The following is a 15,367-nucleotide window of genomic DNA, read 5'->3' on the forward strand; positions in this document are numbered from 1 at the left end:
AGGTAATCATTTTGTTAGTCTATTTTAGTGTCTAAGTTCCTCAAAAAAATGGTATAGTAATCCGAGTTTATAGTGCTAATGTTATTACGTAAGTTCCAAGATGTGTGTACTTCTAACTTTAAAAATGAAGGTTGTGATGTTACCTCATGATAATCCACTGTCTGACATTCTCAAACTGCATTGTATGTGTAGTTACAGTTGTTAGTTAAACTAGCTGTCCATTAGAATCACTAAGATTATATGTGAATATTACTCTTCTTAAAATACTTAATTTTTCCCTTCTTCATTTCCTGACTGGGCTATCTTCCCTGTTGGAGAACTTGGGCTTATAGCATCCTGCTTTTCCAACTAGGGGTGTAGTTTAGCAAGTAATAATAATAATAAAACATTAATTTCCATTGCAACAGCTTGGTTAACCTATTGAAACAACCTTATTAATATTTGTAATAACAAAGACCTTACATCATACCTTGAATTTTCCTAACCCAACTTAAACCATCAGTGGGCTGTTACATCCTGAACGTTGAAAAATGTCCTGCAGCATCCCCATGGCAATTAACTGTATCCAGATTTTGTTATATATTCGACATAATTTCCTTCTTCCTTTCTTAAATCATGCTGCTGAACCTCTTGAGTTTGGTAGCTCAACTGGAGGATTTTCTGCATGTTTCACTTCAGCATTCAATGGGTGTTCCGTGCATGGTCAAATTTGGTATTATTGTACTGTATTATAGGGCAATGTAACCTAGAGAAAAAACTACTTTTTCTATAGAAAAAATTCCGCTCTCTTCGAAAATGACACTCGTTCCGTCGCAAATGAATACTGAAGTTTCATAGATATATATGGATATATATCCAATGATAATGGGGCACCCCCAGTGGGAACCCGGGGTTTTGGGTGGGGAAAACACACTAGGGAAATGGTATGTAATGGTAAAACAAGCCTTTTCTTCTCTACGCATTACCTTCTTGGATGAACCGATGAAAAAATTCAGTAATATTGAGCTGCGCAATCTAACATTAGCAATTTTAGCGTAACATGCTAACAATAGCAGTGTTTTTTGTTTATTTTTTGTCATTCTACTGGTCGGTTGTAGTCGCTCTCGTTCGTTTGTTTGTACATAGCAGGTTTCGACCTTCTGCGCATAATCTCCTAACCCCTACCCATAGACTCCACCTCCACCCGTCAAATGTAAATATTCGACTTCATCCGCTTTATTTAAGTATATGACTTGATCCAGCCCAACTATACCATTCCTTTTATGTAATACTCTCGTATACATACTGTATTTCGTTTGAACCCAGTATTACTCGTTTTATTATCCGATACCTTATAAAATCACCCCATTTTATATTCCCATTAAATATTATTTATCATACATTCCATTTTATCTTGCTTTATTACTTTTATACATTTTGTTATTACCCCGTCACTCCCCAATTTCACATAAATACTTACTCTGGACAAGCTTCCCATTCTAGTTCATTCATGTTTACTCTCTAGACTCCGTTGCTTTTCCGTTGACCAATCACGAACCCATACGTATGGAAAGTTTGCACAGATGGTGGGGGTTGATATTTCCCTACCCCATTCCCTTATCTCTTCAAGTGGTCTCTTCATACCCCTTCCAACAAATCCTTTTCCATGGAAACCTTTGTCCTAGTCAGGTCTGTGTTATTTCAAGTGAAATTTTTTTCGTATTTGGCGATGGAGGAAGTTATAGAAACTTGTAACGCCTGCAGTATTCTATACTTAAAAGTATTTGCTAAATTTCATGGCTATTTTTTTGATACGTCATCCAATGTTGATAATTTCCTTAAATCACATAATGTAATACCTCAACGTTTACAGTGTTCTAAGTCCATGTCTCAGTCATAGGAGTTAAGACGTCACAGTCTCAACATTCCCATGACCCATAAGTTTCGATGTCCGGATCATAAAAGTAAGTCATTAATTTCTCTAATTTTAATGTTTTTAGAGTGCGCAGCTCAACATTACCTCTTGCCAGCACAAGTTTGTGACCAGGGAAGGGAGTCTGGGGGCTTGCCTCCAGCTAGGGATTGTGATCTGGGAACTTCTAGGTTAGGTTAGGTGGGTTTGTTAGGTTCTGTACCCATTTGAACCTTTTTATATATTGTGTAAAGGGTATATGGAAAAATGTTTTAAAATACACATGCTAATATTATCGTAGCATTGTTAACGTTAGCAATGGCATCGTAACGTTGGTAATGTTGCGTAACATTGCTAATGTTAGTGTTCGCAGTACATACGTTCTTGATGAGTGAAGTGACATGGAATTTGAACAAGTCATTATATTTAAACATTTTAATAATGTTCATTTTCAGATTCCAATTAACTTCGCTTTGTCCTCAAGGAAAAGGTATAAAGTACTGTACCAGTTTAAAGTTATTTGCTTTAGAGGCTACCGCTCTCCAGACATTCACCTGAGTGTTCACACTTGTCTCGTCCAGCTCCCATGCCAACAGGTCTGTTACAATATCTGGATGACTGGCTAATCTTTTCTTCACTGTGGCCATTACTTTAGTACCGAGAGAGATGTCTTGCTGTTTGCTATAATCTAGGGATTGTTGTCAATAAGGAAAAGTTGTCTAATGCACAAGCAGAGGACAGAGTACTGTACGTGGAAATGCCAATAGATAGACAGCAACATAAATTCTTTCCATCAGACCATCATGTCTGAAAATTTAAGGAGGTAGTGCGACCCTTTCTCTACGAGCAAGAACTGCCAGAATGACAATGGCAACAACTGTTCATACATCTCTTTTGAGAAGCTTGTTCCTAACGGATGTCTCCATCAGTGATCTCTGTTGGAGTGTCCAAAGAGCCTCTGGTCAGCGACAAGCTATAACCCTCACTGCCTTGTTATGGTGGAACAAGAGGCACGGGATGATATAGCGTTGTAGCTGAAAGATGAAAACCTGATTAAGGTGACTTCTCTGGGGATGCTGCAGTTCACAGATTCACCTGAGGAACCAGACTTCCTCAGGTTGTTGGTCTGAAGAAGAAAATGTCTGCACATCAACCTGTTGGAAATAAGGGTAGCACTCTTTGTGCTGTAAACATTCCAAGTGTCTGATAGGCCACTCGGTAGTGTTGATGAGCGACACTACGACCATAGTGTCTTACGTCAACAAGTAAGGAGGTGATGTTTTAAAGCACTCTTGCAAGTTGGCGAAACAGTGCTGTGGAGCTGTTGGCAAGAGAACTTAAATCACCAACAAGCTTAGTTGCCTGGGACAAGTCATATCCGAGGCTTGGTTGCTACATCCTTTAGTGGATAAGAAATGTTTAATTTCTGGAGTTCCCCCCATCAATTAACATGTTTGCCAGTCGGCTCAACAATAAGTCCTGGTCTTCTGCTCATCAGTGTAAGACCCATCAGCAGCCCTAGAGGATGCCTTTTAACATCCGTGGGACAACGTAGATGTCTATGCTTTTCCACTGTTTGGTCCGATTCACAGAGTATTCAAGTGTGTTGATGACCTCAAATCTAAACAACCTCTGGTGGCTCACAAATGGCCATACACTGAGGGGTACCCTGACCTGCTGATGCTGCTAGTCGAGTTACAGAGAGAACTACCCCGGTGGCCCAACCTGTTTTGTCAACCCACTTGCAGGGGTAACATAACTCTGTGGCATCTCACTTCACTGGAGATTATCCAGCCTATCTAAATGAAAGGCTTTTCTCAAGGCACAGCTCAAGATGTATTCAGTATACTGTGATGTCCAACTAATTGGTTAGAAATACGGTAATACCTTGAGATACGAGCGTCCCAACATACGAGAAAATTGAGATACGAGGAGAGTTCCAAGCAAATTTTTTTCCTGAGATATGAGGTAGTTCCCTATGCGACTGCCAGGTGGCCGCGTGTGCGAGAGGCTGCACACCAGGACAGCATCGCTCGGTCTTTCCCGTCTGATCTCCGTCACGTAAAGTTATCTCCGAACATAGGCCGTAGTGTTTTGTTTTTTTACATTTTTTTTTGCGTGAATCAGTGCATAATTAATTGAATATGCAATGGGTCCAAAGCAAGTGAGTGCAAACAAGGGTAGTGAAAAGAAAAAGCGCATGATGACAATGGAGATGAAGCATGAAATAATTGAAAAACATGAGAGTGGCGTAAGAGTGACTGAGTTGGCACGCCAATATGAGAGGAGTACATCGACTATATGTACCATCCTCAAGTAGAAGGATGCTATAAAGAGCACCAAGCCTTCCAAAGGAGTAACCATCCTCTCTAAGCTGCGTAGTGATACTGTATTCATGACGAGATGAAGAGGCTTCTTTAAGTCTGGATAAAGGAGAAACAGTTGTCGGGAAATAGCGTGACCGAGACGATCATATGTGAGAAGGCCAGCAGAATCTATGATGACTTGAAAGGGAAGCAAGCAGCCGAGAAAGGGGAGACTTCGATGCCAGCGAAACCTTCAAAGCCAGTCGTGGCTGGCTGGATAATTTCAAAAAACGGACTGGGATACACTCGGTTGTGAGGCATGGGGAAGCAGCAAGTTCCAACATGAAAGCCGCGGCGAACTTCATCACAATCTTTGCCTCAGTTATTGCCCGACATGGCTTCATTCCCCAAGTCTTCAACTGCGATGAAACTGGCCTTTTTTGGAAGAAAATGCCCTGGAGGACTTTCATCACAGTAGAGGAGAAGAGACTGCTGGGCCATAAACCCACGAAGGACTGGTTAACTCTAGCCTTGTGTGCCAATGCCAGCGGTGACTGTAAGGTCAAGCCACTGCTGGTGTACCACTCGGAAAACCCACGTGCTTTCATGAGCCAAAGGATCTTGAAAGAAAAACTGCAAGTGATGTGACGCGATAATGCTAAGGCTTTGGTTACATGACATTTCTTCACAGTATGGGTTAATCTTTGCTTTGGTCCAGCAGTCAAAAAATATTTGGCGGAGAAAAACCTCGACAATACCCCTGGTCACTCTCCTGGTCTTGAAGAGGACATTCTTGATGAATTCAGGTTCATCAAGGTCCTTTATCTCCTGCCCAACACCATGCCACTCCTCCAGCCCATGGACCAACAAGTTATTTCCAACTTCAAAAAACTGTACACGAAGCATTTACTGTATTCAATAAATGCTTCGATGTCAAAGACACCACCAATCTCACCCTTTGGGAATTTTGGAAGGAACATTTCAATATCGTCCATTGCTTAAAAATTATTGATTATGCATGGCAGGGTGTCACAAGACGAACTCTTAATTCAGCGTGGAAGAAATTGTGGCCAGCTTCCGTCGCTGAGAGGGACTTTGAAGGGTTCGATATGACAGACCCTGATGACCTGAAACCTGTTGTGATGGATGGAATCGTGTCTCAGGAAAGTCCATGGGCTGGAGGTAGACGAGGCAGATGTGAACGACCTTGTCGAGACGCATCAGGAAGAGCTCACGACACAAGAATTGATCAAGCTCCAGGAGATGCAACATTCGGAGGTGTTGCAGGAGCTCAGTAGCGAGGAGGAGGTGGAAGACGAGGGCCGCCTTTGTACGGCAAAAATCAAAGACATGTTAGCGAAGTGGCAGGAGTTTTCTAATTTATGGAAAAGAGGCACCTGGACAAGTTGGCGAGTGGTCGTGTGTTAGCCTATTGTGACGACACTTGCGTGTATCATTTTTAAATATTTAACTTAGCCTGTGAATATATAATAGCTGCAACTCTGTTGCTCGACAGACACATACAATAAAAACTCGCCAGCGATCGCTATAAAGGTTGCGGGTGTGCCTACCAGCGCCAACTGTCGGCCAGATACCACTCTCGATGTAAACAAAGACTCAATTTCTTCTCTGTCGACGTGTCGACAAGACGTACTTTTACTCGCTGTAGAACCTGGAGTTTTTCCCATCATATTTGGTGAAGTACTTTAATTTGGTTTGAGCTTTCGCAGTGCAGGTGTTTTATCTTCATCTTAAATCTTGAACTAGTTTTTGGATAGATTTAATTTTTTGATGACAAAGAGAGTATGGACTTTCTTTGACTTTTAAATGGCCGACCCTTCCCTTAGACGGAAGTGTGTTTAGGCTTTTAGCAATTATCTTATCACGTTATAAATTAATTATAGATTTTCCTCTATATATTTTATATCTCACCGCCTTTATTAGGCCTCTTCGATTAACTTTCCATTTATAATAAACATAAAAATAAATTTTAATGATTTGTTTATATGCGACCTTCCTGAGAGTAGGCGGTCCTAACTTGGAAACTGGAGTTAAACAACGTTGAGCCCTTTCAATCGTAAATAGCTTTTAAAGAGCTAATGATTTAAAACTTTTTAAATGAATATTTTTTAATAGATATTTTATGAAAGATTTTCTTTGAATAGTCTTCGTACTGTTTCAAAGATGAACTAAAGTTTAGTTTATTTATGCTACGCAGTTTGCGCTCTATCGTTACGATAGAGAGAGAATCACGGTTTCACTTTGCAGAAAGAGTAAATCGATTCTGACGTTTTGTTCATTCTTCTTTCAAAGCTTAAATGTTTTAAATTATATTTTAAAGGAACTTTTTAATTGAAAAACCTTTTAGTTTTTTTTCCTTTGGTCAAATAACATGTTTTTTTGACGAAACATAAGTGGGCTCTTCTCTTAGGTGCATAATCAAGAAAGAGAGAGAGAGAGAGATAGAGACGGAGGGAGAGAGAGGGGAGAAAACGTTCCGTTCAAGCGGGTAACGTTGTTCTCGAGTTACTCTCATCCCTAGTCTCTGTACGGGGAGAAAGGATAAAACGTTTTTAGTTTTTTATTCTCGTCCCCAGGCAATGTACGGTGAGAGATTGAAAACGTAGTTTTGAATGAACTAGTGTTTAGTCTCTTCCCCATCCACTGAATTTTTTATCTTAAAATATGTTTACTGTTTTTTGCTGGTATTAATGTGCTTGCATTATACGACTGATTTCGCTATTACTACCCTTTGATGAGGTTAGAATTGCGTGCTTCAGGTAGAAATCAGTAAAAGTTTCGATTTCAGTGAAATAAGTGCTAAACAGAAAATCGTAGTGATAAAGTGATATTGCGCAAAGTGTTATCAGTGTTGCGACCGAGGGTTCGTCTGTTCGTGCCTGTCGTTCGCCTAGTCCGGGACCTCTTGCAAGCTCCCAAGCCCAGGGGAGAAGTAATGTCGTACGACTTATGGGTTCGAGAGGCCTTGATCAGCGAACAGACGTTCCCTCTATGGTATCGGGTGTATCTTACCAAGATCACCCCTACCATAAGGCGAGAGAGACGTTTTTCTCCTCGTCATCCGAAGGCTTTTCGCATAAGAAACCTGAAACAAGGTTTCGAGGCCCTTAAGCGAAAGTCAGTCCTTTCAGGACAGGTCCAGCGTCCTGGTTGTAGCCATTAGGACAGCTCTGACCCTATGCAGTCATCGGAAGACTGCTCGCCGCCTAACAAAAGCGTAACACAGACTCCGAGAGTCTTTTTGTTGGCAAGGTTTTGCGGTCACAGACGTTACCCTCGTCTCTTACCACAACCTTTTCCGTTGATCCTAAATGGGTTGTACGGCAAGACATGCAGAATAAGCTTGCCTCCCTTATGGAAGACTATTCTGCCGACTAGTCCGTTGAGCCTAGCCGTTTATCTCATCGAGATCCTGGCTTTCAGCCAACCTAACGTTCCTTTGTGCGTCCTGTTGACGTTGGCGTAGCTAAGTCACGTCAGTCAGGTTGTTTAGAACCACACTCGATGCGGTCTCGTGTGGTTTTTCAGCCTCATTTGGACGTTAGGCCACTTGCTGATGCTCCTGTTGACGTTCAGGACGTTTGCTAACAATCGGAGTTGACTTGTTTTGACGCTGTGCGTCAACCTCCGCATTCTAGAGTTGTTTTGACTGCTCAGTCTAGGCGGTCAAAGCAGTCTCGAGTGGACGCTGTGCGTCCTCACGCACCTGTTGTTGACAGTTCACAGACTGTCAAGCAGTTACATGACGTTGCGTCCTGGTCTCTCGCACCTGTTGTTGTTGACAGTTCACAGACTGTCAAGCTGTTACATGACGTTGCGTCCTGGTCCGCTACTAATGCACCAGTGCGTGTGGACTGCTTGTAAAGCATTGCCACCACGGTAGGTCTCTCCCTTGCTTGAGACTCAGCTTTTATCGGACAAGGTTCCTTTAGATGAGGAAGTTGCTGTTCCCCCTCCTACTGATATTCCCTTGAGGACTCTGTCAGACGGAGAGGAGCCTAAAGCTGCTTAGCCCTCTATGGACTTTAAATAAATCATGCTGATTTTTAAGGATCTTTGTCCGGATCTTTTTGTAACTGCCGCTCCTCGTTCGCCTAAACGTCAGAGCTTACACTAGGCCTAGCTACTTCGAAGCCGTTGTTTTATAAGCTAGTGCTCTCTCGCTCTCCTAGAGAGCTTTACGTTTGCTAGGCGACTGGTTTATCACCAGGAGGAGTTTGGGGGATTCAGCCTTTGCTTTCCCTTCTTTTAAACTGGCTTATAGAGCGAGAGTCTGATATGACACGAGAGAAGTTCTCGGCTTGGGAGTTCCTGCCTCTGCCCAGATAGACTTCTCAAATCTCGTAGACTCTCCCTGGCGCCTGGCCAGGAGACGCTCCTAGATTTTACAGGTCAACTTCACAGCTGTTTTCGAGCCTTTGAAGTTTTGCTGTACAATTATGTCATGCATAAACAAGGCTTTCAGGGATGGCTCCAATGATCTGACAGCCACGTTCTCTGCAGGGACAAGTCCCTCAGGGATGGCTCCATGATTTGGCAGCCATGTTCACTGCAGGAGTACGTAAGAGGCAAGTGCGCTCCATGTGTTCATTGTCAAGACAAACTTCACGATGAAGTCTACCAGGCTGTCTTGACAGCATTTATGGAAGGCGACTGGATGGTCTCTCTCGACCTTCAGGAGGCATACTTCCACATTCCTATACTCCCGGATTCCCAACCGTTTCTGAGGTTTGTTTACAGGAATGTGGGGTACCAGTTTCGAGCTATCGGAGATCAGAGCCTCCCTGTACTTGGACGACTGGCTTCTCAGAGCCTCTTCCAGTCATCGCTGTCTGAAGGATCTCAATTGGACTCTAGATCTGACCAAGGAATTGGGACTCCTAGTCAATTTGGAAAAGTCACAGCTGGTCCCATCCCAAACTATTCTGTATTTAGGGATGGAGATTCACAGTCAAGTTTTTCGGGCTTTTCCGTCGGCCCCCAGAATAGATCAAGCCCTGCTCTCCATCCAGAAGATGCTGAAGAAAGAACGCTGCTCAGTCAGGCTGTGGATGAGTCTGGTAGGGACGCTGTCATCCCTGGAGCAATTTGTCTCGCTAGGAAGGCTACACCTCCGTCCTCTTCAATTCCATCTGGCTTTTCACTGGAAAAAGGACAAGACGCTAGAGGCGGTCTCGATCCCGATTTCCGAAAAGATAAAGTCTTGTCTGACTTGGTGGAAGGACAATATCAGCCTACGAGAGGGTCTTCCCCTGGCAGTTCAGATACCCAACCACGTTCTCTTCTCGGACGCATCGGACTTGGGCTGGGGCGCGACGCTGGACGGTCGGGAATGCTCAGGTCTGTGGAACTCGAGTCAGAGGAGCATGCATATCAACAGCAAGGAGCTTTTGGCGGTTCATCTGGCCTTGATAAGCTTCGAGAATCTCCTTCGAGGCAAGGTGGTGGAGGTAAACTCGGACAACACCACGGCCTTGGCGTACATTTCCAAACAGGGAGGTACCCACTCACTGACTTTGTACGAGTTCGCAAGGGACCTGCTCATCTGGTCAAAAGATCGAGGCGAGGCCTCTCCCTAGTAACGAGGTTCATCCAGGGCGACTTGAACGTCCTAGCAGATTGTCTTAGTCGGAAAGGTCAAGTAATTCCAACCGAATGGACCCTCCACAAGGATGTGTGCAAGAGACTTTGGACGACTTGGGGTCAACCCACCATAGATCTCTTTGCAACCTCGCTGACCAAGAGGCTTCCAATCTATTGCTCTCCAGTCCCGGACCCAGCAGCAATACATATAGATGCCTTCCTCCTAGATTGGTCACATCTAGATCTTTACGCATTCCCACCATTCAAGATTGTCAACAAGGTACTGCAGAAATTCGCCTCTCACGAAGGGACAAGGTTGACGTTAGTTGCTCCCCTCTGGCCCGCGAGAGAATGGTTCACCGAGGTACTTCGATGGCTAGTAGACGTTCCCAGAAGTCTTCCTCTAAGAGTAGACCTTCTACGTCAACCACATGTAAAGAAGGTACACCAAAGCCTCCACGCTCTTCGTCTGACTGCCTTCAGACTATCGAAAGACTCTCGAGAGCTAGAGGCTTTTCGAAGGAGGCAGCCAGTGCGATTGCTAGAGCAAGGAGAGCGTCTACCATTAGAGTCTACCAATCGAAGTGGGAAGTCTTCCGAGACTGGTGCAAGTCAGTTTCCGTATCCTCGACCAGTACCTCTGTAGCCCAAATAGCTGATTTTCTCTTATACCTGAGAAAAGTACGATCCCTTTCAGCTCCTACTATCAAGGGCTACAGAAGCATGTTGGCCTCGGTCTTCCGGCATAGAGGCTTAGATCTTTCCAACAATAAAGATCTGCAAGACCTCCTTAAGTCTTTCGAGACCTCTAAGGAGCGTCGTTTGGCTACTCCTGGGTGGAATTTAGACGTGGTCCTAAGATTCCTCATGTCAGACAGGTTTGAGCCTTTACAGTCAGCCTCCCTGAAAGATCTCACTCTTAAGACTCTTTTCCTGGTATGCTTAGCCTCGGCTAAAAGAGTCAGTGAGCTTCATGCCTTCAGCAAGAACATCAGGTTTTCGTCAGAAAAAGCTACTTGTTCTCTGCAACTTGGTTTCCTAACCAAAAATGAGCTACCTTCTCGTCCTTGGCCTAAATCTTTCGATATTCCTAGCTTATCGGAGATCGTAGGCAATGAACTAGAAAGAGTCTTATGCCCTGTTAGAGCTCTTAAGTTCTACTTAGCTCGTACTAAACCTTTACGAGGCCAATCTGAAACGTTATGGTGTTCGGTTAAGAAACCATCTTTGCCTATGTCAAAGAATGCTTTGTCATATTTTATCAGATTGTTAATACGAGAAGCTCATTCACACTTGAGTGAGGAAGACCGATCTTTGCTTAAGGTTAAGACGCACGAGGTTAGAGCTGTAGCAACTTCCGTGGCCTTTAAGCAAAATAGATCTCTGCAAAGTATCATGGACGCAACCTATTGGAGAAGCAAGTCAGTGTTCGCGTCATTTTACTTGAAAGATGTCCAGTCTCTTTACGAGAACTGCTACACACTGGGACCATTCGTAGCAGCGAGTGCAGTAGTGGGTGAGGGCTCAACCACTACAATTCCCTAATTCCATACCCTTTTAATCTGTCTCTTGAAATGTTTTAATGTTGTTTTTATGGGTTGTCCGGAAGGCTAAGAAGCCTTTCGCATCCTGGTTGATTTGGCGGGTGGTCAAAGTCATTTCTTGAGAGCGCCCTGATTAGGGGTTTGATGAGGTCCTGTTGTATGGGTTGCAGCCCTTGATACTTCAGCTCCTGGGGGTCTGTCAGCATCCTAAGAGGATCACTGGGCTCCGTAAGGAAGACGTACTTACAAGGCAGAGTAATCGTCTAAGTCGACTTCCTTACCAGGTACCTATTTATTTTGGTTTTGTTATATTGATAACTGCCAAAATGAAATAAAAAACTCTTAGCTTATACGATGTAAACATATTTAACTCTGGTCTCTACCCACCTCCTTGGTTGTGAATCAGCTATTATATATTCACCGGCTAAGTTAAATATTTAAAAATGATATTTTAATTATAAAATAAATTTTTGAATATACTTACCCGGTGAATATATAAATTAAACGACCCTCCCTTCCTCCCCAATAGAGACGCAGTGGGATGAGAAGAAATTGAGTCTTTGTTTACATCGAGAGTGGTATCTGGCCGACAGTTGGCGCTGGTAGGCACACCCGCAACCTGTATAGCGATCGCTGGCGAGTTTTTATTGTATGTGTCTGTCGAGCAACAGAGTTGCAGCTATTATATATTCACCGGGTAAGTATATTCAAAAATTTATTTTATAATTAAAATATCATTTTCGCAACATTTTGAAGGGGAGACAAAAGTAAACGTCCCTAAATAGGTTCCTTTTAAAAAGGCCGTCAAAAAGTGCAGGTGAAAGCGAGGCAAAAAGAGCCAAGCCGAAAGAAGAAGAAAAGTAAAAAAAATTAAAATGAAAACAAAATGTAGAATTAAGTTTAGTGTAACGTAAGATTAATATTTTATTTTTGTGTGTACAGTAAGCTAATTTAATTTAAGTTAAATTTAAAGTTGCTAATTTCATTTAAGTTGAATTTAATGTTATGTTACGTAGTGTTACATAAGTGTTGCGTACCGAACGTGTTGCCGTCAAGTCTCTCTCCCTCCTCAGCACACACCGCCGTTAGCCTCTACCGTCTGTCTCAAAGGTAAGAACTCCACAATAATGTTACATTTCATTAAGCATCATAACCAATTCATAGCTATTTGTTATTTTGTTAGCGTAGGTTATTGATTACAACAATTGAGAACATTTTTTTTCACTGTAATATACTGTTTTTAGGGTTTTTTCAGAGGGTGGGAATGGATTAATTTTTTTTTTAGTTATTTTATATGAGAAAAATTCATCTGAGATACGAGCAAATTGATATACGAGCTCGGTCCCGGAACGGATTAAACTCGTATCTCAAGGTATTACTGCAATGTACACATTAACAGCGACTACGAGTCCTAATATGTAATAGAGTTACTTAGGTTGCAACTATGTTATACAAAATTGCAAGCAAGCATATATTTTCCTGTAGATTAGTTCCAGTTGTATACCATAAAGTTCCAAAGTAGCAAAATTAAACTTAAATTCACCTGACTGGGGTTCGATTCCTGCTCAAACTCATTAGTTCCTTTGATAGCTACAACCTCACCATCCTTGTGAGCTAATGGTGTGGGGTTTTGGGGATCCTATAGGTCTATCTGGTGAGTCATAAGCAGCCATTGCTCGGCCATCCTTTGTCCTACCTTGGGTGGAGAGTGGGTTGGGCCACTGATCATAAGTATATACAGTATGCTCAGTCTCTATGGCATTGTCCTGCTTGATAGGGCAATATCAATGTCCTTTGCCTCTGCCAGTCATTAGGGGCCTTTAAACCTCGAGAAATTTTATTTGTGAAAGAAAAAAAGGAATTCTAATAATAAAAAATTCAATATCAAAGTAAACCAAGGTACTGTATGTGAGAATTAGAAGATTGAGCGAGGGATTAGGAAAATTTTTGTGTTGATATAAACTCTAGTTTATGACTAGACGTTATTTTGCAATATTGTGTACTGTATTGCAGTTACATCATTTGAACTAAATAAAAAAATATGTTTTAAGGCAATACAGTATTCCTTCGCCATATTGGGGCTCATGATTTGCGGCCTCAGTGCATTGCGGGTTTTTAAATAACTGTTTTTCAATATTAAACTTACCCGATAATCATGTAGCTGTCAACTCCGTTGCCCGACAGAATTCTACGGGAGGGATACGCCAGCTATCACTATACTAGAAGGGGGTGTACTCACCAGCGCCACCTGTGGCCAGGTACTACAGTACTTCTTGTTGACACCTCCTCAATTTTTCCTCTGTCGTGCTTCCGGCAAGACGTTCTGGGATACGCTTATAATCTTGGAGTATTGTTTCTTTTACTCGTCTGCTGAAGAATTGTCAGGGAGAAAACGCTGGACTCAGGTCTCAAGACCTCTCAAACGCAAAGTCCAGACCTCAAGAGCTCTACAACCTGGCTGCAGTCATTGGATTAGCTCTGACTCTCCGCAGTCATCAGGTGACTGCACACCTCCTAAGAGGGGTAAGGTGCTGCCGCAACAGACCTCATCTTCTGTTAAGGCTTTGCCTCAGCAGACCTTAGTGTCTGCCGACCCCAAGTTGACTTTACTGCAGTCCATGCAGTCACAGCTTGCGGTCTTAATGCGTGAGTGTCAGGCTGAGAAGGTTACACCTCCTCCTGCGATCGCTCCGCCTAACCGCAGTCCAGTCTGCCAGGCGTACGATGTTGAGGCTCCTCAGGATACCTTACCGCGTACTGAGTTGCCAGTTTCCAGCGGTGTGCAGCAACCTCCGCCTTCCTTAAGGCAACCTCAGCAATGGGAACAGGAAGCTTATGCCTTACTTCCTCCGCTTCCGCTTGCGGTTCCACCAGTGAGGCAACACTCTCTTGAGGTACGACAACCTCTTCCATCCATGAGGCAGACACCTCAGCTCTCGCTGCAGCGACCTCAACCCTCCTCAAGGCGAGAGCCTCAACACCTTAGCCTTGCGCCTCAGGAACCTCAACTCGCGAGACAAGAACTGCGTTCTGCGCAGCCGCTACCTCAACTCTCGCAGCTCACACCTCAGGAACCTCAACTCGTTCCTCAGGAACCTGCTACTGCGCATCCGCAACCCTTACAGCAAGCGCAACTCTTGAGTCAAGACACTCATGCCAGGAGTCAGCCTCCTCAACCCATGCGCCTACCTTCCGCTACTCTTTTTGACCAGCCTTTGCAGCCTGAACCTCAGGTTTTATCTCATCAACAGAGACTTGAGGATGAAACCACAAGCGTTTTTGCACCCGCTTGTTCAGATTCTGCTGTTCAGCATACCACTGTTCCATTACCTCTCACTTCGCTACACTCTGGTGATGAGGTTTCTGATGAGGAAGCTGCGCACCTGGATCCCTCATCAGACGTGGAAGAATCCAAGTCTTCTCCTCCACCTATTGACTTTCGTAAGGTCCTGGCTCTTTTCAGAGAGGTATACCCGGACCATTTTGTCTCTGCTACCCCCCGCTCTCCGCCATCTGAGTTTTCGCTGGGCATGCAGCCTGTCAAGTCAACATATACTAAGCTCGTCTTTGCAAGGTCCTCTAAGAGAGCTTTAAGAATTTTAGGGGAGTGGTTGCAGTCTAAGCAGCAACTAGGGAAGACTTCCTTTATGTTCCCACCGACTAAGCTCACTTCTAAAGCGGGCGTATGGTATGCCACAGGAGAGGAACCAGGCTTGGGAGTACCTGCCTCTGCCCAGGCTGACTTCTCAAGTTTGGTCGACTCTCCTCGTAGAACAGCAATGAGGCGCTCTAAGGTTTGCTGGACCTTCTCCGATCTAGACCACTTCCTAAAGGGTGTATTTCGTGCCTTTGAGATGTTCAATTTTCTAGACTGGTGCCTGGGGGCCCTTAGCAAGAAGACCTCCCCTGCGGACAAGGACTCGGCCATGCTTTTAATGTCCTGCATGGATAAAGCTATTAGGGATGGATCTGGCGAGCTTGCTTCAATGTTTGTGTCAGGAGTTCTTAAGAAAAGGGAGCAA

The sequence above is a fragment of the Palaemon carinicauda genome, chromosome 17 (genome assembly GCF_036898095.1).
Source record: "Palaemon carinicauda isolate YSFRI2023 chromosome 17, ASM3689809v2, whole genome shotgun sequence".
Taxonomy (NCBI): domain Eukaryota; kingdom Metazoa; phylum Arthropoda; class Malacostraca; order Decapoda; family Palaemonidae; genus Palaemon; species Palaemon carinicauda.